Below are 23,163 nucleotides of genomic sequence, written 5' to 3' on the forward strand. Positions count from 1 at the left end.
CAACCCTCAATTCCGTTGTAGCTCAAACATCTGCCAAACTCAGCCTCGAATACATTCAAGACCGACCTTCCCGGGGAGATAATTCCAAAGACTAATGTCTCTCTGAGATAAGAAATTCCTCCTCACCTCTGTCTTATTTTTAAAAAGTGCTCCCTTGGTCGAGAGGTCCCTTCAAGGGGGACAAATCATCTCAGCACCAACCCCTCAGAATCGTACATCTTTCAATAAGATCACCTCTCATTTCCCTAAACCCCAATGAGTATGGGCCCAACCTCCTCGATCTTTGCTCACAAGACAAAGACGGACCCCTTCACCCCAGGAATCAGCCCAGGAAATAGCAAGAAGATTTAGTGAGATCATATTGAAGAGTTTGGATAGGCGGACTAGGAAAACAATTTTCCCTGGATGGGAGAGTCCTCGAGTCAGAATTGTCAGCACAATCAGGGAGGCAAGAGAGAAGAGTAACTTGGGGACATTTTCTTTAAGGAGCTCGTTGTTGGAAGACGGAATGTTTTGTCACATGGAAGGGTTGGCGGAATGAAACTCGCAACTGGAGATTCTAGATTTGGCGGGGTGAGGCTGGGGAAGGCAAAGGGAAAGGGGGGGAGGGGGGGGGGGTCGATGGGCGATTCCTCAAGATAGGGAACGTAGATAGGTTGGAGAGGTTTGGACTGTTTTTCCTCGGAGTGGATAAGGCTGAGAGGAGACCTGACAGAGATATTCACCTTGGTGTGTTTGTCCACAGATCTCTGAAGGTCGAAGGGCAGGTTAATCAGGCGGTGAAAAAGGCATTTGGGACACTTGCCTTTATCAATCGGGGCACAGATTACAAACACAGGGGGGTCATGTTGGAGTTGTTCAGAACTTTGGTGAGGCCACAGCTGGAGTACTGTGTGCAGTTCTGGTCGCCACATTATAGGAAGGATGTGACTGCACTGGAGGGGGTGCAGAGGAGATTCACCAGCATGTTGCCTGGGATGGAACATTTCAGTTATGAAGAGAGGTTGGATAGGCTGGGGTTGTTTTTGCTGGAGCAGAGAAGACTGAGGGGCGACCTGATCGAGGTGGACAAGATTGAGGGGCACGGACAGGGTGGATGGGGAGCAGCTGTTCCCTGTAGTCGAAGGGTCAGTTACGAGGGGGACACAAGTTCAGGGTGAGGGGCAGGGGGTTTAGGGGGGATTTGAGAAAAAACGTTTTGCCCAGAGGGTGGTGAGGGTCTGGAACGCGCTGCCTGGGAGGGGGGTAGAGGCGGGTTGCCTCACATACTTTAGAAATCTGGGTGAGCACTTGGCACGTCCCAACATTCCAGGCTGTGGACCAAGTGCTGCCCAATGGGATTAGGTCGGCAGGTCGCGGGTTTTTCAAGCGGCAGTGCAGACTCAATGGGCCGAAGGGCCTCTCCTGGATCATTCTGAGATTCTGATTTCCCAAATCATGGGGAGTGTGAACAGGGAGGTGGAAAGATTGTTCCCACTCCGAATGGATCGAGAACGAGAGGGAACAGATTTAACGTAGCTGTGAAAAGAAGCAAATGCACCACGAGAAATGTAATTGTGACGCAGCGAGTGATTGAGGCCGGGGAGTGTGGCGGAGACAGGCTCGAAAGAGAATTCGTGTGAAAAGAAAGAATGTACAGGGTTACAGGGAGAAGGGGGAGAATGACACAGGGTGAATTGTTCATTCGGAGAGTGTGTGGCAGGCAGGATATCCTCTGGGATATCCCTGTGCCCCGGTGACTTTGTGATGTGGTTGGCCAGTTGGGAGTGAGATCAGGAGGGTTTCCTTTCGCCCAGGGTGCTGTGAATCTTGGGAAATCTCTGTCCAGAGGGTTGGGAAAGCTCAGTCATTCCGTACATTCAGGACAGAGATCAGGGCGGGATTCCCCGATCCCGGTTCGCCCCGCCCCCGCTGCCAGCGAGGACGGAGATTTAGCCACTCAGCCGAATCTCCATCCACTGCAGTGGGTCCGGAGAATCCCGCCCCAGGACTCTAACCTCAAAGATTCTGGGATTGGAAGTGTAGATGAGGTGGAAGGGTCAGTTTTGATCTTATTGATGACAGAGAAGGTTCACGGCCGTAGAGGTTTAACTTACTTACACCTAACACCAGAAGACACAGGAACAGAATTAGGCCACTCGGCCCATCGAGTCTGCTCCGCCACTCAATCCTGGCTGATATTTTTCTCATCCCCATTCTCCTGCCTTCTCCCCATAACCCCTGACCCCCTTATTAATCAAGAACCTATCTATCTCTCTCTTTTTAAAAATAAATTTGGAGTACCCAATTCATTCTTTCCAATTAAGGGGCAATTTAGCGTGGCCAATCCACCTACCCTGCACATCTTTGGGTTGTGGGGGTGAAACCCACGCAGACACGGGGAGAATGTGCAAACTCCACACGGAGAGTGACCCAGAGCCGGGATCGAACCTCGGACCTCGGCGCCGTGAGGCAGCAGTGCTAACCCACTGCGGCACCGTGCTGCCCTTCTATCTCTCTCTTAAAGACACTCAGTGATTTGGCCTCCACAGCTTCTGCGGCAAAGAGTTCCACAGATTCACCACCCTCTGGCTGAAGAAATTCCTCCTCATCTCTGTTTGAAAGGATCGTCCCTTTAGTCTGAGGCTGTGTCCTCTGGTTCTAGTTTTTCCTACAAGTGGAAACATCCTCTCCACGTCCACTCTATCCAGGCCTCGCAGTATCCTGTAAGTTTCAGTAAGATCCCCTCTCATCCTTCTAAACTCCAACAAGTATAGACCCAGAGTCCTCAAACGTTCCTCATACGACAAGTTCTTCATTCCAGGGATCATTGTTGTGAACCTCCTCTGGAACCTTTCCAAGGGCAGCACATCCTTCCTTAGATACGGGGCCCAAAACTGCTCACAATGCTCCAAATGGGGTCTGACCAGAGCCTTACACAGCCTCACGAGTACATCCCTGGGGCGGGATTTTCCGACCCCCCCCGCTGGGTCGAAGAATCGCCTGGGGGCGGCGTGAATCCCACCCCCGCCGGCCGCCGAATTCTCCGGCACCAGAGATTCGGCGGGGGCGGGAATCGCACCGCGCCGGTCCACGGGCCCCCCCCCCCCCGGCGATTCTCCAGCCCGCGATGGGCCGGTATCCCGCTGCTGGAATGCCAGTCCCGCCGGCGGGAACTAAACCACCTCTCTTACCGGCGGGACTGGCGGCGCGAGCGGGCTCCGGGGTCCTGGGGGGGGGGGCGTGGGGCAATCTGGCCCCGGGGGGTGCCCCCACGGTGGCCTGGCCCGCGATCGGGGCCCACCGATCCGTGGGCGGGCCTGTGCCGTGGGGGCACTCTTTTCCCTGTGCCTCGGCAATAGCCTCCGCCATGGCCTACGCGGAAGTGACCCTCCCCCCTGCGCATGCGCGGACTTCCCTTCGGCCCCGGCTGGCGCGGCGCCAAAGGCTTTCCCTCCGTCCGGCGGCGCACCAACCACACCGGCGAGGGCCTAGCCCCTCAAGGAGAAATCCGCACTTTTGGGGTGGCCCGACGCCGGAGTGGTTCCCGCCACTCCATCCCGCCGGGACCCCCGCCCCGCTGGGACCCCCGCCCCGCCGGGTAGGGGAGAATCTCGGCCCAGATCTTGTATTCTAGCCCTCACAACATGAATGCTAACATTGCATTTGCTTTCGTAATTGCCACCTGAACCTGCACGTTAACCTTAAGAGAATCGTGAACAAGGACTCCCAAGTCCCTTTGTGCTTCTGATTTCCGAAGCCTCTACCCATTTAGAAAATAGTCTCTGCCTCCATTCTTCTTACCAAAGTGCATAACCTCACACTCTTCCACATTGTATTCCGTCTGCCACTTCTTTGCCCACTCTCCTGGCCTGTCCAGAATTTTTTGCAATCCCTTGCTTACTCAACACAACCTGCCCCTCGACATATCTTTGTAGCATCTGCAAACATAGCAACAGTAACTCAGTTCCTTCTTCCTGATCGTTAATGTATATTGTGAATAGCTGTGATCCCAGCACCGACCCCTGCGGAACATCACTAGTCACCGGCTGCCGTCTTGGAAAGGATGTTATGATTTTACCTGTTCTTATTTCAGACGTTTCTATCCGCGAAAATAAAAAGAGTGGATACATTTTGAAGAGGAATATTTTGGGGTGCACGGGGAGAATATCGAGTTGCGCCATGGCAGGACGAGATTGACCTTAAACAAGGGAAACATTTAACCTGTAACCCAACATTGTTTGGAAACCTCACCATCAAGTGTTAATGAGTTCATATCGAGAATATCCCCAAGATAGGCCCAGTTTCTCAACTTGGCACAGAGGTAAATGTCACTAGTAATCCAGAGGCCCAGGCCCTGGTTCAAATACCACCACGGCAGCTGGTGGTATAATTAAATTCAATTAATAAACCTGGAAGATAGAGCGAATCTCAGTGATGGTGCAACTATTGTCCATTGTTGGGAAAACCTTTAGGGAAGGAAAACCTACCCAGACGGGCCTACAGGCGCCTTCAGACCCACAGCAACATGTTTGACTCTTAACTGCCCCTCAGAAATGGCCGGGAAAGCCACAAGGCCCTTTAGGGATGGGCAGTAAATGCTGACCCAACCCAGCAACGCCCGCAGCCCTGGAAAGAATTTTTAAAAAGCAATCTACCCCATCCCACCACCTTCACACACAGGTATAAATCTCAAGACAAACAAAACGAGAGAACTCCAGCATTTATTTAGTTGAATCGTGATTGTCCATTTTATTGTCTGTGTTGTTTGTGAAAAGCAAAGGCAGTGACACTTTTGTCCTGTAAAGAAATTAAAAAGAAGGCCTCACGCCCAACGTCGTGAGGGAATCGCCAAAGGACAGTGGATGTGTGACATACAAAATCTAAAAGGGGAAAAGCCATCTGAAATTTTTCAGGAATAATATTTTCAGAGACTACAGGGAGGAAAGGCACGTTTTCGCCGATTTTGATGTAATATAACAGGTTCTGGAGCCCCTGTCTACACTGACGGTCCTGGGAAGATTACAAGTGATATGATTCGAGGTCCTATTAATTTGATGATCAGTTTGTTCTTTGCTCAGAATAAAAACAAGGAATAGAAAATAAAAGCATGCAATTCTGACATTCCCCACTCCCAACAAGCCACATTGTCAGCCTTCGCAATGCTCCGCAGACTCAACGGCAGACGAAACATCAAACGATGACTGGATTTATTTTCAAAATTTAGAGTACCCAATTCTTTTTTTTTCCAATTAAGGGGCAATTTAGCGCGGCCAATCCACCTACCCTGTGCATCTTTGGGTTGTGGGGGCAAGACCCACGCAGACATGGGGGAGAATGTGCAAACTCCACACGGACAGTGACTCGGGGCTGGGATCGAACCCGGATCCTCGGCGCCGTGAGGCAGTAGTGCTACCACTGCACCACCGCGCTGCCCCTAACTATGACTGGATTAACCATGAACTCTTTTGATGGGATTTCTCGAACTGTATTTTGATCAACATTTCATTCAGATATGAAGATGCCATCACATGTAATAATTATAAGGCGAAAAATGATTCTCTCTTGCCATCTCCTTCTAGGTAACATAAGAACATAAGAACTAGGAGCAGGAGTAGGCCACCTGGCCCCTCGAGCCTGCTCCGCCATTCAATGAGATCATGGCTGATCTTTTGTGGACTCAGCTCCACTTTCCGGCCCGAACACCATAACCCTTAATCCCTTTATTCTTCAAAAAACTATCTATCTTTATCTTTAAGACATTTAATGAAGGAGCCTCTACTGCTTCACTGGGCAAGGAATTCCATAGATTCACAACCCTTTGGGTGAAGAAGTTCCTCCTAAACTCAGTCCTAAATCTACTTAGTACTTGGAAATATGATGTTGTTGCCATTACAGAGACCTGGTTGAGGGAAGGGCAGGATTGGCAGCTAAACGTTCCAGGATTTAGATGTTTCAGGCGGGATAGAGGGGGATGTAAAAGGGGAGGCGGAGTTGAGCTACTGGTTCGGGAGAACATCACAGCTGTACTGCGGGAGGACACCTCAGAGGGCAGTGAGGCTATATGGGTAGAGATCAGGAATAAGAAGGGTGCAGTCACAAATTTGGGGGTTTACTACAGGCCTCCCAACAGCCAGCGGGAGATAGAGGAGCAGATAGGTAGACAGATTTTGGAAAAGAGTAAAAACAACAGGGTTGTAGTGATGGGAGACTTCAACTTCCCCAATATTGACTGGGACTCACTTAGTGCCAGGGGCTTAGACAGGATGGAGTTTGTAAGGAGCATCCAGGAGGGCTTCTTAAAACAATATGTAGACAGTCCAACTAGGGAAGGGGTGGTACTGGACCTGGTATTGGGGAATGAGCCCGGCCAGGTGGTAGATATTTTAGTAGGGGAGCATTTTGGTTACAGTGACCACAATTCAGTAAGTTTTAAAATACTGGTGGATAAGGATAAGAGTGGTCCTAGGATGAATGTGCTAAATTGGGGGAAGGCTAATTATAACAATATCAGGCGGGAACTGAAGAACATAGATTCTTGCGGATGTTTGAGGGCAAATCAACATCTGACATGTGGGAGGCTTTCAAGAGTCAGTTGAAAGGAATTCAGGACCGGCATGTTCCTGTGTGGAAGAAGGATAAATACGGCAATTTTCGGGAACCTTGGATAACGAGAGATATTGTAGGCCTCGTCAAAAAGAAAAAGGAGGCATTTGTCAGGGCTAAAAGGCTGGGAACAGACGAAGCCTGCGTGGAATATAAGGAAAGTAGGAAGGAACTTAAGTAAGGAGTCAGGAGGGCTAGAAGGGGTCACGAAAAGGCATTGGCAAATAGGGTTAAGGAAAATCCCAAGGCTTTTTACACGTACATAAAAAGCAAGAGGGTAGCCAGGGAAAGGGTTGGCCCACTGAAGGATAGGCAAGGGAATCTATGTGTGGAGAAAGAGGAAATGGGCGAGGTACTCAATGAATACTTTGCATCAGTATTCACCAAAGAGAAGAAATTGGTAGATGTTGAGTCTGGAGAAGGGTGTGTAGATAGCCTGGGTCACATTGAGATCCAAAAAGATGAGGTGTTGGGTGTCTTAAAAAATATTAAGGTAGATAAGTCCCCAGGGCCTGATGGGATCTACCCCAGAATACTGAAGGAGGTTGGAGAGGAAATTGCTGAGGCCTTGACAGAAATCTTTGGATCCTCACTGTCTTCAGGGGATGTCCCGGAGGACTGGAGAATAGCCAATGTTGTTCCTCTGTTTAAGAAGGGTAGCAAGGATAATCCAGGGAACTACAGGCCGGTGAGCCTTACTTCAGTGGTAGGGAAATTACTGGAGAGAATTCTTCGAGACAGGATCTACTCCCATTTGGAAGCAAATGGGCGTATTTGTGAGAGGCAGCATGGTTTTGTGAAGGGGAGGTCGTGTCTCACTAACTTGAGAGAGTTTTTCGAGGAGGTCACTAAGATGATTGATGCAGGTAGGGCAGTGGATGTTGTCTATATGGACTACAGTAAGGCCTTTGACAAGGTCCCTCATGGTAGACTAGTACAAAAGGTGAAGTCACACGGGATCAGGGGTGAGCTGGCAAGGTGGATACAGAACTGGCTAGGTCATAGAAGGCAGAGAGTAGCAATGGAAGGATGTTTTTCTAATTGGAGGGCTTTTCTAACTGGATTAGTAAGTTTGCAGATGACACAAAGGTTGGTGGAATTGCGGATAGCGATGAGGACTGTCAGAGAATACAGCAGGACTTAGATTGTTTGGAGACTTGGACGGAGAGATGGCATTAATCCGGACAAATGTGAGGTAATGCATTTTGGAAGGTCTAATATAGGTAGGGAATATACAGTGAATGGTAGAACCCTCAAGAGTATTGAAAGTCAAAGAGATCTAGGAGTACAGGTCCACAGGTCATTGAAAGGGGCAACACAGGTGGAGAAGGTAGTCAAGAAGGCATACGGCATGCTTGCCTTCATTGGCCGGGGCATTGAGTATAAGAATTGGCAAGTCATGTTGCAGCTGTATAGAACCTTAGTTAGGCCACACTTGGAGTATAGTGTTCAATTCTGGTCGCCACACTACCAGAAGGATGTGGCGGCTTTAGAGAGGTTGCAGAAGAGATTTACCAGAATGTTGCCTGGTATGGAGGGCATTAGCTATGAGGAGCGGTTGAATAAACTCGGTTTGTTCTCACTGGAATGAAGGAGGTTGAGGGGAGACCTGATAGAGGTCTACAAAATTATGAGGGGCATAGACAGAGTGGATAGTCAGAGGCTTTTCCCCAGGGTAGAGGGGTCAGTTACTAGGGGGCATAGGTTTAAGGTGAGAGGGGCAAGGTTTAGAGTAGATGTACGAGGCAAGTTTTTTACGCAGAGGGTAGTGGGTGCCTGGAACTCGCTATCGGAGGAGGTGGTGGAAGCAGGAACGATAGTGACATTTAAGGGGCATCTTGACAAATACATGAATAGGATGGGAATAGAGGGATACAGACCCAGGAAGTGTAGAAGATTGTAGTTTTGTCGGGCAGCATGGTCGGCACGGGCTTGGAGGGCCGAAGGGCCTGTTCCTGTGCTGTACATTTCTTTGTTCTTTGTTCTTTGTTGTACTTCCCCTTATTTTGAGGCTATGCCCCCTAGTTCTGCTTTCACCCGCCAGTGGAAACAACCTGCCCGCATCTATTCGATCTATTCCCTTCATAATCTTATATGTTTCTGTAAGATCCCCCCTCATCCTTCTAAATTCCAACGAGTACAGTCCAAGTCTACTCAACCTCTCCTCGTAATCCAACCCCTTCAGCTCTGGGATTAACCTAGTGAATCTCCTCTGCACACCCTCCAGTGCCAGTACGTCCTTTCTCAGGTAAGGAGAGCAGAACTGAACACAATACTCCAGGTGTGGCCTCACTAACACCTTATACAATTGCAGCATAACCTCCCTAGTCTTAAACTCCATCCCTCTAGCAATGAAGTACAAAATTCCATTCACCTTCTTAATCACCTGTTTCACCTGTAAGCCAACTTTTTGCGACTCATGCGCGAGCACACCCAGGTCTCTCTGCACAGCAGCATGTTTTAATATTTTATCATTTAAATAATAATCCCTTTTGCTGTTATTCCTACCAAAATGGATAACCTCACATTTGCAAACATTGTATTCCATCTGCCAGACCCTAGCCCATTCACTGAGCCTATCCAAATCCCTCTGCAGACTTCCAGTATCCTCTGCACTTTTTGCTTTACCACTCATCTTCGTGTCGTCTGCAAACTTGGACACATTGCCCTTGGTCCCCAACTCCAAATCATCTATGTAAATTGTGAACAATTGTGGGCCCAACACTGATCTCTGAGGGACACCACTCGCTACTGTTTGCCAACCAGAGAAACACCCATTTATCACCACTCTTTGCTTTCTATTAATTAACCAATCCTCTATCCATGCTACTACTTTACCCTTAATGCCATGCATCTTTATCTTATGCAGCAACCTTTTGTGTGGCACCTTGTCAAAGGCTTTCTGGAAATCCAGATATACCACATCCATTGGTTCCCTGTTATCTACCGCACTGGTAATGTCCTCAAAAAATTCCACTAAATTAGTTAGGCACGACCTGCCCTTTATGAACCCATGCTGCGTCTGCCCAATGGGACAATTTCCATCCAGATGACTCGCTATTTCTTCCTTGATGATAGATTCCAGCATCTTCGCTACTACCGAAGTTAAGCTCACTGGCCTATAATTACCCATGTTCTGCCTACCTCCTTTTTTAAACAGTGGTGTCACGTTTGCTAATTTCCAATCCGCCGGGACCATCCCAGAGTCTCGTGAAGTTTGGTAAATTATCACTAGTGCATTTGCAATTTCCCTAGCCAAATCTTTGAGCACTCTGGGATGCATTCCAGCAGGGCCAGGAGACTTGTCTACCTTTAGTCCCATTAGCTTGCCCATCACTACCTCCTTAGTGATAACAATCCTCTCAAGGACCTCACCTGTCATAGGCTCATTTCTATCAGTCACTGGCATGTTATTTGTGTCTTCCACTGTGAAGACCGACCCAAAAAACCTGTTCAGTTCCTCGGCCATTTCCTCATCTCCCATTATTAAATCTCCCTTCTCATCCTCTAAAGGACCAATATTTACCTTAGCCACTCTTTTTTGTTTTATATATTTGTAGAAACTTTTACTATCTGTTTTTATATTCTGAGCAAGTTTATTCTCATAATCTATCTTACTCTTCTTTATAGCTTTTTTAGTAGCTTTCTGTTGCCCCCTAAAGATTTTCCAGTCCTCTAGTCTCCCACTAATGTTTGCCACTTTGCATGATTTTTCCTTCAATTTGATACTTTCCCTTATTTCCTTAGATATCCACGGTCGATTTTCCCTCTTTCTACTGTCTTTCCTTTTTGTTGGTATAAACCTTTGCTGAGCACTGTGAAAAATCGCTTGGAAGGTTCTCCACTGTCCTTCAACTGTTTCACCATAAAGTCTTTGCTCCCAGTCTACCTTAGCTAGTTCTTCTCTCATACCATTGTAATCTCCTTTGTTTAGCACAAAACATTAGTGCTTGATTTTACCTTCTCACCCTCCATCTGTATTTTAAATTCCACCATATTGTGATCGCTCCTTCCGAGAGGATCCCTAACTATGAGATCCTGAATCAATCCTGTCTCATTACACAGGACCAGATCTAGGACCGCTTGTTCCCTCGTAGGTTCCATTACATATTGTTCTAGGAAACTATCGCGGATACATTCTATAAACTCCTCCTCAAGGCTGCCTTGACCGACCTGGTTAAACCAATCGACATGTAGATTAAAATCCCTCATGATAACTGCTGTACCAATTCTACATTCATCCGTTATTTCTTTATGTATTGCCTGCCCCACCATAATGTTATTATTTGGTGGCCTATAGACTACTCCTATCAGTGACTTTTTCGCCTTACTATTCCTGATTTCCACCCAAATGGATTCAATACCGTGCTGGGCAGCATGGTAGCACAAGTGATTAGCACTGTGGCTTCACAGCGCCAGGGTCCCAGGTTCGATTCCCCGCTGGGTCACTGTCTGTGCGGAGTTTGCACGTTCTCCCCGTGTCCGCGTGGGTTTCCTCCGGGTGCTCCGGTTTCCTCCCACAGTCCAAAGACGTGCAGGTTAGGTGGATTGGCCATGCTAAATTACCCGTAGTGTCCATAAGGGTTGGGAGGGGATATTGGGTTGCGGGGATAAGGTGGAAGTGAGGGATTAATGTGGGTCGGTGCAGACTCGATGGGCCGAATGGCCTCCTTCTGCACTGTATGTTCTATGTAATCTATGTAATCGAAACCTTATCCTCCATAGCACCGATGTCATCCCTTACTGTTGCCCGGATGTCATCCTTAAATAACAGAGCTACACCACCTCCCTTACCATCCACTCTGTCCTTCCGAAAAGTTTGATACCCTTGGATATTTAACTCCCAGTCGTGACCATCCTTTAACCATGTTTCAGTAATGGCCACTAAATCATAGTCATTCACGTTGATTTGCGCCATCAACTCATTTACCTTATTCCGAACACTACGAGCATTCAGGTAAAGTACACTTATGTTGGCTTTTATACCTCTGTTTTGAATCTTAACACAAGTTATATTTCCTCTTCACCTTTCTCCTAATTTTCCTTGTCGTCGAACCCATAACTTCATGTAACAACCTGCCGCGTCGCTTACCATTAATGTTTTTACTCCCCGTTTTATTTCTTTTAGTATTCCTGGTCCTAGTCACTGAGCTCCCCTCAGTCACTGTACCTTGTACTGTCACCCTTTTTGATTTTTGACTATGGCTTCTCTGCCTTACACTTTCCCCCTTACTGCCTTTTATTTCTGTCCCTGTTTTACTACCTTCCAACTTCCTGCATCGGTTCCCATCCCCTGCCACATTAGTTTAAACGCTCCCCAACAGCTCTAGCAAACACCCCCCCTAGGACATCGGTTCCAGTCCTGCCCAGGTGCAGACCGTCCGGTTTGTACTGGTCCCACCTCCCCCAGAACCGGTTTCAATGCCCCAGGAATTTGAATCCCTCCCTCTTGCACCATCTCGCGAGCCACGCATTCATCCTCTCTATCCTGACATTCCTACTCTGACTAGCTCGTGGCACTAGTAGCAATCCTGAGAGTACTACTTTTTAGTTTGACTCCTAACTCCCTGAATTCAGCTTGTAGGACCTCGTCCCGTTTTTTCCCTGTATCGTTGGTGCCTATGTGCACCACGACAGCTGGCTGTTCACCCTCCCCCACAGAATGTCCTGCAGCCGCTCCGAGACATCCTTGACCCTTGCACCAGGGAGGCAACATACCATCCTGGAGTCTCGATTGCGTCCGCAGAACCGCCTGTCTATTCCCCTTACAATTGAGTCCCCTATCACTATAGCCCTGCCATTCTTCTTCCTGCCCAGCTGCGCAGCAGAGCCAGCCACGGTGCCATGAACCTGGCTGCTGCTGCCTTCCCCTGGTGAGCCATCTCCCTCAACAGTATCCAAAGCGGTATATCTGTTTTGCAGGGAGATGACCGCAGAGGACACCTGCACTGCCTTCCTACTCTTGCTCTGTCTTTTGGTCACCCATTTTCTATCTCCCTCAGTACCTTTCACCTGCGGTGTGACCAACTCGCTAAACGTGCTATCCACGACGTCCTCAGCATCGCGGATGCTCCAAAGTGAGTCCATCCGCAGCTCCAGAGCCGTCAAGCGGTCTAACAGGAGCTGCAACTGGATACACTTCTTGCACGTGAAGGAGCCAGGGACAGTGGACGTGTCCCTGAGCTCCCACATCGCACATGAGGAGCATGACACGGGTCTGAGATCTCCTGCCATGTCTTAAACTTTAGGTAAACGTATACAACTACAATTCCAAAAATCGAAAGAAAAAATAAATAAATTAGACAATGAAAAGAAACACTACTTACCAGTCATTTACCAGGGTTAAAAAGCACCTCCTCCCCACCCAGCTTCGAATTCCCACATAGATTCAAATTCCCAAACTCACTCTTAGCTGTCTCACTCTGGCTCTGTCTTCTCTGGCTCACTGGGAGAACTCACTGTGAGTGAGTTACAAGTTGCTCTTTTAAATTGACCTGAGTTGTCACCCCCCCCCACCTGCTTTTAGATCAAAGTAGATTAAGGTGACCAGCACTTAACTGCCAACCAGTTATGTGAGTGGGTGGGGCAGCCCTTGTTAACCTTCACTGCACAATACTAGATTAACTTAAACTCCTGAAATTTAAAAAGGAATAGTCTTACCGATTTGATTTGATTCAATTCCCACCCAGCTTCAAATTCCCCAAACTCACTCTTTGCTGTCTCACTCTGGCTGTGTCTTCTCTGGCTCACTGGGAGAACAGGCAGACCCTGATGCTGAAGGTGGCAATGTGTGTGCTGGAGCGAGAGTAGGCTATCAGCTCTTAGAGAGCCCCTCGAGGGGGATTTGCTTCCAATCCTGTTTGATTGGTTCTGAGATGGCTGATAAACCCAATGTGGGACTTACAGACTCTGCGAAATGCGGGGCAGGTGTTTTGGAGGGTTGGGTAGTTGTGATTTTGGAGATGTGATCACTCCCTCCAATGCCCTGACATCCCCTCTGCACATTCCCGATGACGTCGCCCTGAATAAAACTGCATTTTGGTAAGTCACAACTGTTATGGGCCAGGGTTTAGAGAACTCCAAAGTATATCATGGAGTTCACCTGACCCACAACTGGTTATAGATTTTGGTTATGAGGAACATAAGGGCCTGACTTTCAACAGAGGCCTTAAGCACTTTAAACAAAACAAAGTTTATTCTATGAATTCAGTTAACATTTTATAAACACACCACAGTAAGTATTTTTATCAACTACAAACATAAATCCCCCACACAGCTACAGTTCCCTCTCTATATATAACCCTAATTAACTTCCCTTTCAACTGTTTCAATTTGATAACAACATCCAATAAAACCAGGAAAACCAAACCCAATCAGTTTACAAATGCAAAGTGAACACGATGCCCACAGTAACCTCAATCCCAGCTCTGTGCTGTCAACTCAACTCACCGTCACACACCCAGTCACACACCCAGTCACACACCCCGTCACACACCCCGTCACACACCCAGTCACACACCCAGTCACACACACCGTCACACACACCGTCACACACACCGTCACACACCCAGTCACACACCCCGTCACACACCCAGTCACACACCCCGTCACACACCTAGTCACACACCCAGTCACACACTCCGTCACACACCCAGTCACACACCCAGTCACACACCCCGTCACACACACACAGTCACACACCCCGTCACACACACCGTCACACACCCCGTCACACACCCAGTCACACAACCCGTCACATACCCCAGTCACACACCCAGTCACACACCCAGTCACACACCCCGTCACACACCCAGTCACACACCCCGTCACACACACCGTCACACACCCGTCACACACACCGTCACACACCCCGTCACACACACCGTCACACACCCCGTCACACACCCAGTCACACAACCCGTCACATACCCCAGTCACACACCCAGTCACACACCCAGTCACACACCCCGTCACACACCCAGTCACACACCCCGTCACACACACCGTCACACACCCCGTCACACACCCCGTCACACACCCAGTCACACACCCAGTCACACACCCAGTCACACACAGAGTCACACACCCAGTCACACACCCAGTCACACACCCCGTCACACACCCAGTCACACACCCAGTCACACACCCAGTCACACACAGAGTCACACACAGAGTCACACACCCAGTCACACACCCCGTCACACACCCAGTCACACACAGAGTCACACACCCAGTCACACACCCAGTCACACACCCAGTCACACACAGAGTCACACACCCAGCCACACACAGAGTCACACACCCAGTCACACACCCAGTCACACACAGAGTCACACACAGAGTCACACACCCAGTCACACACCCCGTCACACACCCAGTCACACACACCGTCACACACCCAGTCACACAGCCAGTCACACACACCGTCACACACCCAGTCACACACCCAGTCACACACCCCGTCACACACCCAGTCACGCACCCAGTCACACACACCGTCACACACACCGTCACACACCCAGTCACACACCCAGTCACGCACCCAGTCACACACACCGTCACACACACCGTCACACACCCAGTCACACACCCAGTCACACACCCCGTCACACACCCAGTCACACACCCAGTCACACACCCAGTCACGCACCCAGTCACACACACCGTCACACACACCGTCACACACCCAGTCACACACCCAGTCACACACCCAGTCACACACCCCGTCACACACCCAGTCACACACCCAGTCTCACACCCCGTCACACGCCCAGTCACACACACCGTCACACACCCAGTCACACACCCAGTCACACGCCCCGTCACACACCCAGTCTCACACCCCGTCACACGCCCAGTCACACACACCGTCACACACCCAGTCACACACCCAGTCACACACACCGTCACACACACCGTCACACACCCAGTCACACACACCGTCACACACACCGTCACACACCCAGTCACACACCCCGTCACACACCCAGTCACACACCCAGTCACACTTCCAGTCACACTCCCAGTCACACACCCAGTCACACACACCGTCACACACACAGTCACACACCCCGTCACACACCCCGTCACACACCCAGTCACACACCCAGTCGCACAGCCCGTCACACTCCCAGTCACACACCCAGTCGCACACCCAGTCACACACACCGTCACACACCCAGTCACACACCCAGTCACACACACAGTCACACACCCCGTCACACACCCCGTCACACACCCCGTCACACACCCCGTCACACACCCCGTCACACACCCCGTCACACACTAATTCTGACACACCATTTGCATCCAATCCTTTTTGAACATCACACGTCAAACACATCTCTCTCCCTCTCCCTCTGCTCTGCTCCCTTTTGTTTTCCTGTTTCTTCTTTAATTTCACATTTGGCTCATTGCAATCCTGTCGTTCATCCTCACCTTCCCTCCCTTTCCCTCACCCAGGGCCACTCGCTTTGCTTTCTGGTCAATGAGACCTTTTCCCATTCCATTTGACCAGCCCTCCTCCCGAATGTTTCGTCCCCCCTTCATTTTCTCAAATTCTCTCACACTTCCATCATTCCCGTTTTGATGAAGGTTATCCGACGGAAATGTGATCTCTGTTCCTCTCTCCACAGATGCTGCCTGACCTGCTGAGCATTTCCAGCAGTTTCTGCACCAAATCTACATTTAGTCCCAATCCAATCCCAATCCAATCCCAACCCATTCAACCCATCCCAGTCCAATCCCAATCCAATCAGCCCATCCCAGTCCAATCCCAACCCATCCCAATCCAATCCCAACCCATCCCAATCCAATCCCAGCCCATCCCAATCCAATCCTAATCCAATCCCAACCCATCCCAATCCAATCCCAACCCATCCCAATCCAATCCCAACCCATCCCAATCCAATCCCAAGCCAATCAGCCCATCCCAATCCAATCCCAATCCATCCAACCCATCCCAGTCCAATCCCAATCCATTCAGCCCATCCCAATCCAATCCCAACCCATCCCAATCCAATCCCAACGCAACCCAATCCAATCCCAACCCAATCAGCCTATCCCAATCCAATCCCAATCCATTCAACCCATCCCAGTCCAATCCCAATCCATTCAGCCCATCCCAACCGAATCCCAACCCAATCAGCCCATCCCTGTCCAATCCCAATTGCAGTACCATAATCGCAGCCATAGCACCCCATTCAGAGAGTCTCAGGATAAACCCAACTCATTCAGTCTGTTGTAGGTCATCAATTCATTCATGACAATTACAACCCACCTTTCGGATAGTGGGATTTTGACTCTGACCCATTCAGAAACATCATCAGATGAAGCCAGCCACTGTCTCTAACCCATTATGCTTCCAACGGCACTTACTAAATGCCAATCTAAACATGTTTATCTAACCACTCCAACTTGGGTGCAACTCACTGAGGCAGATACATTTTACAAAACTACGCTTTAAACCCTCTGACAGGAGCAATGTGTCAGCCACATCAGGAGTTCTTTGTCACAGACTGTAGCGAACATCGAAATGTGCAAACTGGTTCATTACGAAGATTTACTCACAAAATGAAATATTTTCATATTTGCAGAAACTAGTTCCATTGCCCAACAGCTATTAATTGTCTTCAATTAAAATATTTTGTCTTGTCCATCTGTTGCTTTACTCCTTATTTTTATTTTGTTTTGTGCAAATAATCATAGAACCTATACCGTACAAAAGGAGGTCATTCAGCCCATCGCGTCTGTACCAACCCTCCGAAAGAGTTCCCTACTCCCCGCCCTATCTCCGTAACGCCACCTAAGCTGCACATCCCTGGACACTAAGAGACAATTTATCAATTCCAATCCACCTAACCTGCGCGTCTTTGGACTGTGGGAGGAAACCGGAGCACCCGGAGGAAACCCACGCAGACACGGGGAGGACGTGCAAACTGCACACAGGCAGTCACCCGAGGCTGGAATTGAACCTGGGACCCTGGCGCGGCGAGACAGCGGTGCTAACCACTGTGCCGCCCGATCGATGTCAGAAGTGGGATGCACGAGTTCATGAACACGATAAACAGATAAAAGTCGACTTTGAGCTTCCTGTTCCCATTCTCCAGAGCAACTTCCACTTCACCATGAGGAACGACCTGATTGGGTCACTTTCTGGGGTAGGGAAATGAGGAAGAAGCACTGAATGCAGATCGACAGACTGCAGAAAGAGTGGAACACTCAATCCTAAAATCTTACCCTTGTCCAAAGGAACCAATTCTTCGAGCTTGCTGTCCTCTGCTCGATGGGTCAGCAGAGGTTTCGTCGTCAGTTTCTAAAGCTTTTACTTTTTTTATCTTTCCGTGGTAATCAGTGAAAGTGTTGCCGCTTCTTAAGTCCCAGGCTGCAGATTCCAGCATGTGACTGATTCGCAAAGGATCCTTCCCTGACCTGAGAAGGAGATAACAGAATGTGTGGAGCGGTTAAACACTCAGCCGCTCGAACTGCTCTCTGCAGAAGATTGCACGTTGCATTCTACATGCTCCCATGGTAACCGTGCTGCCACCAAACAACATTGAGACCCGCAACAAACACTGAAAATGTTCCAGGTAATCATATCCCAGAGCACATCCCAGTGGTCAGACAGTGACCGCCTCCCGCTGTCTGGACCTCTGATGTCCCTTCTGCAATATATCAATATCAAATTAACATTTTTACCCAAACAGCACAAAGAATCGGGTGCAGAGCGGGCAGCGAGGTACCAACGTGCCTCAGTGTTCCGGCGGACACACCCCGATCTCAGGGGACGTTGCTGTTGTGTCTGACTTAATCTCGGGGCGGGAGCTGACTAGTTTCCGGGTTTCAAATGTATTAAAGAAACAAAAACTGACTGGAAAGCGTTTCCACCACATCCCACCGGGCAGGTCGCAGCCAATTAACTGCCTCCGACGTGCGGGCGCTGTTGTGGTTTAGACAACGTGTACATAGCAAGATCCCAAAAACACAGCAAGGAGATTAAGGAACGTCGGCCTGTTTTCTTTCGGTGCAGATAGCTGCTTGAAGGATGAATGTCCACCATGATACGGAAAGAATTCCCCATTTCTCTTGAAATCACGCTTTGGGATCTTGGAAACCACCCAGAGGATCAGCCTGATCCTGGCCAAGCCTTTCTGGGCTAGAAGATTCCGCATCCTAACCACTCGCTGTGTGAATCAGTCCCTCTCACTCTCAGACAGAACATTCCGGATCCTAACCACTCGCTGTGTGAATCTGTCTCACTTTCAGACAGAACATTCCGGATCCTAACCACTCGCTGTGTGAATCTGTCTCTCTCTCTCTCAGACAGAACATTCCGGATCCTAACCACTCGCTGTGTGAATCTGTCTCACTCTCAGACAGAACATTCCGGATCCTAACCACTCGCTGTGTGAATCTGTCTCACTCTCAGACAGAACATTCCGGATCCTAACCACTCGCTGTGTGAATCTGTCTCTCTCTCAGACAGAACATTCCGGATCCTAACCACTCGCTGTGTGAATCTGTCTCACTCTCAGACAGAACATTCCGGATCCTAACCACTCGCTGTGTGAATCTCTCTCTCTCTCAGACTGAACATTCCGGATCCTAACCACTCGCTGTGTGAATCTGTCTCTCTCTCAGACAGAACATTCCGGATCCTAACCACTCGCTGTGTGAATCTGTCTCACTCTCAGACAGAACATTCCGGATCCTAACCACTCGCTCGCTGTGTGAATCTCTCTCTCTCTCAGACAGAACATTCCGGATCCTAACCACTCGCTGTGTGAATCTGTCTCACTCTCAGACAGAACATTCCGGATCCTAACCACTCGCTGTGTGAATCTGTCTCTCTCACTCTCAGACAGAACATTCCGGATCCTAACCACTCGCTGTGTGAATCTGTCTCTCTCTCTCTCAGACAGAACATTCCGGATCCTAACCACTCGCTGTGTGAATCTGTCTCTCTCACTCTCAGACAGAACATTCCGGATCCTAACCACTCGCTGTGTGAATCTGTCTCTCTCACTCTCAGACAGAACATTCCGGATCCTAACCACTCGCTGTGTGAATCTGTCTCTCTCTCTCTCAGACAGAACATTCCGGATCCTAACCACTCGCTGTGTGAATCTGTCTCTCTCACTCTCAGACAGACCATTCCGGATCCTAACCACTCGCTGTGTGAATCTGTCTCTCTCACTCTCAGACAGAACATTCCGCATCCTAACCACTCGCTGTGTGAATCTGTCTCACTCTCAGACAGAACATTCCGGATCCTAACCACTCGCTGTGTGAATCTGTCTCTCTCTCAGACAGAACATTCCGGATCCTAACCACTCGCTGTGTGAATCTGTCTCTCACTCCCAGACAGAACATTCCGGATCCTAACCACTCGTTGTGTGAATCTGTCTCTCTCTCAGACAGAACATTCCGGATCCTAACCACTCGCTGTGTTAATCTGTCTCTCTCGCTCTCAGACAGAACATTCCGGATCCTAACCACTCGCTGTGTGAATCTGTCTCTCTCGCTCTCAGACAGAACATTCCGGATCTTAACCACTCGCTGTGTGAATCTCTCTCACTCTCAGACAGAACATTCCGGATCCTAACCACTCGCTGTGTGAATCTGTCTCTCTCTCAGACAGAACATTCCGGATCCTAACCACTCGCTGTGTTAAACTGTCTCTCTCGCTCTCAGACAGAACATTCCGGATCCTAACCACTCGCTGTGTGAATCTGTCTCTCTCACTCTCAGACAGAACATTCCGGATCCTAACCACTCGCTGTGTGAATCTGTCTCTCTCACTCTCAGACAGAACATTCCGGATCCTAACCACTCGCTGTGTGAATCTGTCTCACTCTCAGACATAGAACATAGAACATAGAACAATACAGCGCAGTACAGGCCCTTCGGCCCACGATGTTGCACCGAAACAAAAGCCATCTAACCTACACTATGCCATTATCATCCATATGTTTATCCAATAAACTTTTAAATGCCCTCAATGTTGGCGAGTTCACTACTGTAGCAGGTAGGGCATTCCACGGCCTCACTACTCTTTGCGTAAAGAACCTACCTCTGACCTCTGTCCTATATCTATTACCCCTCAGTTTAAAGTTATGTCCCCTCGTGCCAGCCATATCCATCCGCGGGAGAAGGCTCTCACTGTCCACCCTATCCAACCCCCTGATCATTTTGTATGCCTCTATTAAGTCTCCTCTTAGCCTTCTTCTCTCCAACGAAAACAACCTCAAGTCCGTCAGCCTTTCCTCATAAGATTTTCCCTCCATACCAGGCAACATCCTGGTAAATCTCCTCTGCACCCGCTCCAAAGCCTCCACGTCCTTCCTATAATGCGGTGACCAGAACTGTACGCAATACTCCAAATGCGGCCGGACCAGAGTTCTGTACAGCTGCAACATGACCTCTCGACTCCGGAACTCAATCCCTCTACCAATAAAGGCCAACACTCCATAGGCCTTCTTCACAACCCTATCAACCTGGGTGGCAACTTTCAGGGATCTATGTACATGGACACCTAGATCCCTCTGCTCAGCCACACTTTCAAGAACTTTACCATTAGCCAAATATTCCGCATTCCTGTTATTCCTTCCAAAGTGAATCACCTCACACTTCTCTATATTAAACTCCATTTGCCACCTCTCAGCCCAGCTCTGCAACTTATCTATATCCCTCTGTAACCTGCTACATCCTTCCACACTATCGACAACACCACCGACTTTAGTATCATCTGCAAATTTACTCACCCACCCTTCTGTGCCTTCCTCTAGGTCATTGATAAAAATGACAAACAGCAACGGCCCCAGAACAGATCCTTGTGGTACTCCACTTGTGACTGTACTCCATTCTGAACATTTCCCATCAACCACCACCCTCTGTCTTCTTTCAGCTAGCCAATTTCTGATCCACATCTCTAAATCACCCTCAATCCCCAGCCTCCGTATTTTTTGCAATAGCCTACCGTGGGGAACCTTATCAAACGCTTTGCTGAAATCCATATACACCACATCAACTGCTCTACCCTCGTCTACCTGTTCAGTCACCTTCTCAAAGAACTCAATAAGGTTTGTGAGGCATGACCTACCCTTCACAAAGCCATGCTGACTATCCCTGATCATATCATTCCTATCTAGATGATTATAAATCTTGTCCCTTATAATCCCCTCCAAGACTTTACCCACTACAGACGTGAGGCTCACCGGTCTATAGTTGCCGGGGTTGTCTCTGCTCCCCTTTTTGAACAAAGGGACCACATTTGCTGTCCTCCAGTCCTCTGGCACTATTCCTGTAGCCAATGATGACATAAAAATCAAAGCCAAAGGTCCAGCAATCTCTTCCCTGGCCTCCCATAGAATCCTAGGATAAATCCCATCAGGTCCCGGGGACTTATCTATTTTCAGCCTGTCCAGAATTGCCAACACCTCTTCCCTACGTACCTCAATGCCATCTATTCTATTAGCCTGGGACTCAGCATTCTCCTCCACAACATTATCAGAACATTCCGGATCCTAACCACTCGCTGTGTGAATCTGTCTCTCTCTCTCTCAGACAGAACATTCCGGATCCTAACCACTCGCTGTGTGAATCTGTCTCTCTCGCTCTCAGACAGAACATTCCGGATCCTAACCACTGCTGTGTGAATCTGTCTCTCTCACTCTCAGACAGAACATTCCGGATCCTAACCACTCGCTGTGTGAATCTGTCTCTCACTCTCAGACAGAACATTCCGGATCCTAACCACTCGCTGTGTGAATCTGTCTCTCTCGCTCTCAGACAGAACATTCCGGATCCTAACCACTCGCTGTGTGAATCTGTCTCTCTCACTCTCAGACAGAACATTCCGGATCCTAACCACTCGCTGTGTGAATCTGTCTCTCACTCTCAGACAGAACATTCCGGATCCTAACCACTCGCTGTGTGAATCTGTCTCTCTCTCTCTCAGACAGAACATTCCGGTTCCTAACCACTCGCTGTGTGAATCTGTCTCTCTCACTCTCAGACAGAACATTCCGGATCCTAACAACTCGCTGTGTGAATCTGTCTCTCTCACTCTCAGACAGAACATTCCGGATCCTAACCACTCGCTGTGTGAATCTGTCTCTCACTCTCAGACAGAACATTCCGGATCCTAACCACTCGCTGTGTGAATCTGTCTCTCACTCTCAGACAGAACATTCCGGTTCCTAACCACTCGCTGTGTGAATGTCTCTCACTCTCAGACAGAACATTCCGGATCCTAACCACTCGCTGTGTGAATCTGTCTCACTCTCAGACAGAACATTCCGGATCCTAACCACTCGCTGTGTGAATCTCTCTCTCTCTCAGACTGAACATTCCGGATCCTAACCACTCGCTGTGTGAATCTGTCTCTCTCTCAGACAGAACATTCCGGATCCTAACCACTCGCTGTGTGAATCTGTCTCACTCTCAGACAGAACATTCCGGATCCTAACCACTCGCTCGCTGTGTGAATCTCTCTCTCTCTCAGACAGAACATTCCGGATCCTAACCACTCGCTGTGTGAATCTGTCTCACTCTCAGACAGAACATTCCGGATCCTAA

The sequence above is a fragment of the Scyliorhinus torazame genome, chromosome 29, assembly GCF_047496885.1.
Source record: "Scyliorhinus torazame isolate Kashiwa2021f chromosome 29, sScyTor2.1, whole genome shotgun sequence".
Classification (NCBI taxonomy): Eukaryota; Metazoa; Chordata; class Chondrichthyes; order Carcharhiniformes; family Scyliorhinidae; genus Scyliorhinus; species Scyliorhinus torazame.